General features: G+C 42.1%; 1 non-coding gene across 1 annotated transcript; it reads right to left on the bottom strand.

Annotated features, from left to right (window-relative positions):
- Window positions 1-734: 734 nt before the first annotated feature.
- LOC130016754 (U1 spliceosomal RNA) lies at window positions 735-898 on the bottom strand. Its single transcript, XR_008791266.1, has one exon. It is a non-coding gene; the product is annotated as a U1 spliceosomal RNA (small nuclear RNA).
- Between the last annotated feature and the right edge of the window lie 5,527 nt (window positions 899-6,425).

Genomic DNA, 6,425 nt, shown 5'->3' with positions numbered 1-6,425 from the left:
GTTTCGAGATTTGTTTGAGTCTCTGGGATCAAGGCCATTGAGCAGCTTGATGAGGAGCCAGAGAGGCCGTTTGTGGGCAATGACTTGGGGTCTCATTAGGGTGGGGAGGACAGGCCCAGCTCCACCTCCCCCCCTATCCCGTGACACCCAACAAGTTTCGTCACTGCGGGCCCAAGCCTGACTGTCCAATGGCCTCTGGAGGATGACAGCCACCAAGTCGCCAAGAGGGAGCAGGCGGAGGGACAACACCCTTTCCTCCCTGGGGTGGCCCGGCGACAGTAACGTACTGTGGAGTCCGGGTGCATTTCTGCCAAACGCCACTGGGTTTTGAGATTTGTTTCTGAGTCTCTGGGATCATGGCCGTTAAGCAGCTTGATCAGGAGCCAGAGAGGCCATTTGTGGGCGATGACTTGGGGTCTCGTTGGGGTGGGGAGGACAAGCCGGGCTCCACCCTCATCCCGTGAGGCCAACAGGCTGAATGTTAATTCTGTATAAATATGTTGATTCTACCAGGTGTTTTGCTGTTGTTTGTTTTGGGGGCCCCACCCTGCTGTGCTCAGGGGTTACTCTTGATTTTGTGCTCAGGGATCACTCCTGGGGGACGACTCGAGGGACAATATGGGGTGTCAGGTATTGAACCCAGTCAGCCATGTGTAAGGCAAGCAACCTAGCCACTTACTATCTCGGTGGCTCCACTATTACATGTTCTTAAGTGCCTTACTTTTTTTTTTATACAGGGGAGAGTATGAACACAGTCCTCCACTACCATATATCATGCAGTTGAGTCTCTCACATTTGGAGAAATTACAGGGATCAGCACATCTGGAATGCAATGGATAAGACTTGTTATGGGAAAACCACCTTTCTAATCATAGTATCTCCCCTGCTGGATAGGTTTTTATTTTCTTTTTTGACTAAAGGAAATCTTTTTTCCCCAAAAAAATCTCTCCTTCTTTTAAAAAATATATTTTTCTTTTAACTGTGGATTTCACATAAGTACAATTAGGCTCAGTCAGGATCAGGTTAGGAAGAAGGTCAAAGAGGAGCATTTTCATATGATCTGAAGGTTAGAATCAAGTATACAACAAGTACGGTTTAATTGTGCAAAGCTATTATTTGAGAAGTAACTGCTACTTATAAATCTCACCACTTGGATTTATAGTTAATATGATACAGTCTTCCGTACATTTAAAGCAATCCAACATCTTTCAGCAAGTCATGAGCTTGAAATAATTGGTAAAATAGTATTTATAGATGCCAATAATGTGTTTAAAGAATGTGAATATCGAAATTTACTCCTAGTCTATTAACATTGGTCATAAGTCGATTGAGACAACTGGTTCTAGGTGGAAAGAATGAGAAGCAAACACAAGTCAGTTGTTTAGTCGAGGCAGCTATTTAATTGTGCCTGGAGAGTCTAGAACTTTCAAAAGATTGAAGCTGAGAAGAAAGTGCTGAGAGGTAAAGTCAATTGTTTTGGCTATAGGAAAAAGTTAAATGGACTTGTATAACAGCATGAGGACAAAGGAAACGTAAATGATGGAGAAAAAGGAATATTCCATCTTTCTTAATTATAAATGAAAACTGTGTTCAAATATAAGCCCTATGAATGCACCACCTTACTGATAGTGATTGTTTAATTATTTGATTAAATATCATTAAAATCAAATTTGGGATACAGCTATAACCTCATTCATTCCTCATTCAAGGCCACTGACACCTTGGATCAGCTACCTTTGTTCAGATGCTTTGTCAAGGTAGGCACAGATGGTTCTGAATCTAAAGGACAAGTATTGACACTGGTAGGATGGATATCAATTTGAAAAATTCCTTGCTAGGTTCCACTGTGGTTAAGTATTCACACACTGTGAATTCACCCAGCCACTGTGGTTAAATAAATGACTTTCTTAGAATCCCTCACTTAGAGAACCCAAAGTCACACATGACAGCAGTACGTGTGGTGAACATCACTTCCTTTCTTAGGGTTCATCATGGCTGGTGGTAGCCTCACAGAGCATTCTAGCCAAAGAGATATGAAAAGAAGTCCTTGAGGAACAAGTCCTTTTAAAAATAGGGGTCACTCCTTACATAGATGGGCCAGGTGATGCAGTCCTGATAGTTTGGTACCTGGGGACTGGTTGTACTGGAAGCTACCAGAGTCACTCAGAAGTATTCATGGGCCACTAGTCCACACCCGATAGTGACTGACTGTGTCTGCTCTGGATTGGATCCCCTGGAACTTGATTGCAAGGAAGATTTGAGTCCTACTTTTTGAGCAACCTTTGCTGTTCCATTCAATTCTGATCAGATGCATTCAATATTGATATTGATACGCTCCCAACAAAAAGTTCTCTCAGACAACCTCAGCCAAAGTCACTTAGCAGAAGTATGTTGCTTCTTCCAGAAAATGAGACATTTTAGGTTAACATTCAATTTAAAGAAAATTTAGGTGTTTTTCTTTTCAGATTTTATCTCTTCTCAGATGATTCCAGATATTAATATTTTTTATTAATATCTGGAGGAACAAGAATTCTATGCTTTTGTCATTATGTTACTTCTTCCTACTATCATCATTATAATAAAAAACCCCGGCAAATTGCAACATTTCTGCTTAGTTTCTTTGCTTTCCTCATTGCTGCCAAAGCCCTTCTGTTCTGGGCACCTAGAAGAAGGTCAGATTACTTTAATTAATATGGCATGACCTTGACCACATGTCAAATAGAGATAAAGCATAAAGAATGGTATCAGATGTCTCCACATATGTTTCAATAGTTCTCCCAGATGCTTTACCACTGACAAAGGAAGTTTACTTTTTCTAAGATACTCAACAACATCTTCAGCTGCCCTTTGATAGAATGGTTATTTGTGCCAAAGCCCATAATAACCTGCCTGATGCATTCTCCAGCTCAAGTAGGCCAAAGAGGCCAGTCCTTTTCAAGTTGAACAATTATATTATTGAATGCAAGATGAGAACTAGAACCATATCAAAATGCTTTTATATAAAATAAATAATTTTTTTATTGACTATGAGAATAGACTCACAGTGGAAGGAATATCCCTGAAAATAGAGCTATTTCTGGATACGTCCTTGAAGCACACAATATGGTGCTGTATATTGACCATAAACAGGAGGAAGGGTAAGGTTGGTCACCCTACTGGGTTTTTTACCTCCTCAGCTGTTAGACTCAAAGCAGATCATCTGGTGACAAGGACTATGGTCACAGAACTGGAAAAACAGGTTTTGCAGGTCCCCTCAAAGCCAGAAAATTAAATGAAAGCTAAGAGGCATGCATAAGTCCTTAGCTCAAGGAGCTGAAGGCACATTAAAACTATCTTTAAGATCTTATAAACATTGGAATGGAATTATCATTAAGTAGAATTTATTAGAGCCTGCAAGTCGTCTTACAATTATCTTTGTTGAATAATTCTGATAAATTTTAAGTAAGCCCATTTGAACTTTATGTGCCTGGCAGTGCAAGTCCAGGTTTAAAAACTCTTTGTGATCCTTGGTGAGGAACCTTCCTGAGGAGGTTAGGAGAAAATCTGAAAGTGTATAGAACCAATATCTGAAGAACATCTTGCAGTTCTGAGAGGCTTATGCCCTAGAAATTCTGACAATGTATACTGAACACAGAAAGAGCCTCAGGATAAACCTGTAGTGTAATTTACCTGGTTTATCATTTTTTCTTGAAGATAAATGCCCAAGAACATTTTTAAGCTTAAATATTGTGGCATATTAAAAAAATTGCATACGCCTTCAGGATAAACCCAAGCTTTCAAAGGGATCTGTGTTATTGTTGAGTTATGCTGAGGTCTTAGATTCACTCTTGTCCACACTGCTAGTGGGGTCGGGGATGTTGAAAGCAATAGTAGGTAGCAGTGTTTTATTGTGCTTTGTCTAGAGGACAGCATTACATCAGTATCTTTTGTGAAGAGAGGGCTTTGCGTGGCTTATCTTTCCCCAAATATACAGAGGAGAACAAGAAAAAAAGAATAAAAACTCGTTAAGAAACTCATCCTCTGAAAAAACCTTTATAATGCCATTAACCAAAGGTCACATTAATCAAAATTGACATTTGAGCAGACATATTTTCAGGTTACTTTTTGATGCATACATGCAGTACAGCCTTGTGGTTCCCTTTTATATAGAAGGGGAGCACCTATCTATGTCTTTCTGTCATGATAGGAAACTTAAATTTTTTTGGTGAATTTGACTGTCTGACTCAAATACACACTCTCTGGTACCAACTCAGAGCAAAGAAGGTCACACACCTTTGTGAATAGCCAAAGCCTTTCACATTTTTCAATATCTCTCTTTCAAAAAACAACAGATACAAAATGGGGAGGGGGGAGGTGCTCAGAAAGTGGCAGTTACTAGTGTTTTCCAGACTGATAATTAAGGGGTCATTTTGGTATAGTATGATATCGTCATAAGGAATGAATACAAGCAAAAAAACTTTCAAGCATTTCCAGCATGATGCTGGGACTACTGGAGCATCACTTGCCAGCATCTTGGCTGCCATAGTCCCAGGAGCTTCCAACAGTGAGATGACCCATCAGGATGTACCTAGAGAGCCGAGCCCATCTGCCCATACTGACAGTTCCCGATGTGACATGAGCTTGTGGGGCGGATGCCTGCCAAGAGTAGCCAACAGCAGGAGGCCCAAGTGAGTGAAGTGGGGCAAGGAGGCAGAAGAGGTCCTCCGAGGAGGTCCTGCATACAGCTGCTGCCCACATGGCACAAGGCCTTGACCAGGAAGCCCTGCCTCCCACACACCTGCCCAGCCTGAGGGCACACGCTGCTCTGTAAAAGCTTTGTTCCGTGAGTGACTCTACTAGGAGCTTCTATAAACAGTGTGAAGACTGCAAAGGAGGACATAAGCCCCAAATCTCTCTCCTCTATGTTATAAGCACTTGAGGGTGATGGTTGGGGTTGCAGGCTGTTCCCTGCCAATGCTTGCCAGAATGTTGTTCCTCATTCACCCCAATCTCTCTCCTCTCTCTTGCTCTCTTTCTCTCTCTCTCTCTCTCTCATACACACACACAAACACATGCACACACACACACACACACACACACACACACACACACACACACACACACGCAAGCTTATTCTGCCCTGAGAGGTTCTTGAATGAGAAATTTAGTTGTCAATTTACTTTAAGCATGCAGCCCTAAAACAAATGGTCTTCCTTGGGGCCTAAGTGATTAGCACAGCAGGTATGGTATTTGCCTTACATGCAACTGACTGGGGTTCAATCCCTGTCATCCCATATGGCCCCCTGAGCCGACCAGGAATAATTCCTGGGTGCAGAGCAAGATTAACTCCTAAGCACCACCAGTTGTGGTCCCCAAATAAAAGACAAACTGAAAGGATGTTCTTTGTATTAGTAACACATAAAAGTGGATCCTGGGGAAATGGGGAACTCTAACTTCAGGTGCCTGAAAACTATGATAGCTGTATCATGATTAAGAGACTAGCCATTTGAGTCAACCTGCACAGACCAGAATTTTTTTCTCTCTGGAAGTTTTAAAACCTGGGCCATCATACTGATTTATCTGCAAGGTGCGGCAACAACCTGTGAGGGTGGCATAGCCTGAACACACTCAACAGAGCCCATGGTAAATTCTCAAATAGGAGGTGCTTGGTTAGAAAAATCTACTCAAGGATCAACCTTACCAAGGCCCAGACTTCTGAGAACCAAGCAGTTGAATCAGGATGAATAAGGACAGAACCCTTGAAGCCTTGGCCCAAACTCCACCTATTCCCCAAAACCTTCCTTTCTCGAGAGACCACTCCTGCATCCAGTCCCAGCCATGCTCTGCAGCACTTCTGTCTCTCCTTTTGTTCTCTCTGTTGGTCTTGGCTTCCCACTAGCCTTGACACTCTCAAGCAACTAGAATTTCGACTTGTTTGTCCGTGTCTGAGTGCACCACTGTGCATTCATTAGTGGACAACTCAATATCACAGGCAGTGGGGCTAATATGCTAATAACACTGGATTTAAATGGAAACAAGTGGATTTGGATTCAGGGTCTATCCAGAGCCACCTCTGCAACTTTGTGCAAGTTTTTAAGAACGTTTTGAATCTCAGTTTTCCGAAAAGTAAAATATAACTAGTAACTGCATACGGATATGGCTGTTTATAAGAAATAACTGATATTTTCAAGCATTTATAAAGTATAAGGTACACATTGTCACTGTCACTGTTCTCTCGTTGTTCATCGATTTACTTGAGCGGGCCCAGTAACGTCTCCATCATGAGACTTGTTGTTGTGTTTGGCATATTGAATATGTCACGGGTAGCTTGCCAGGCTTTGCAGTGCTGGTGAGATACTCTCAGTAGCTTGCAGGCACTCCAAGAGGGGCAGAGAAATCGAACCCGGGTCAGCCAAGTCAGCCGCATGCAAGGCAAAGGCCCTACC

The sequence above is a fragment of the Sorex fumeus genome, unplaced genomic scaffold, assembly GCF_029834395.1.
Source record: "Sorex fumeus unplaced genomic scaffold, SorFum_2.1 ptg000007l, whole genome shotgun sequence".
Taxonomy (NCBI): domain Eukaryota; kingdom Metazoa; phylum Chordata; class Mammalia; order Eulipotyphla; family Soricidae; genus Sorex; species Sorex fumeus.
The sequence above is the reverse complement of the archived record's forward strand: the minus strand, read 5'-3'. Positions and strand labels throughout refer to the sequence as shown.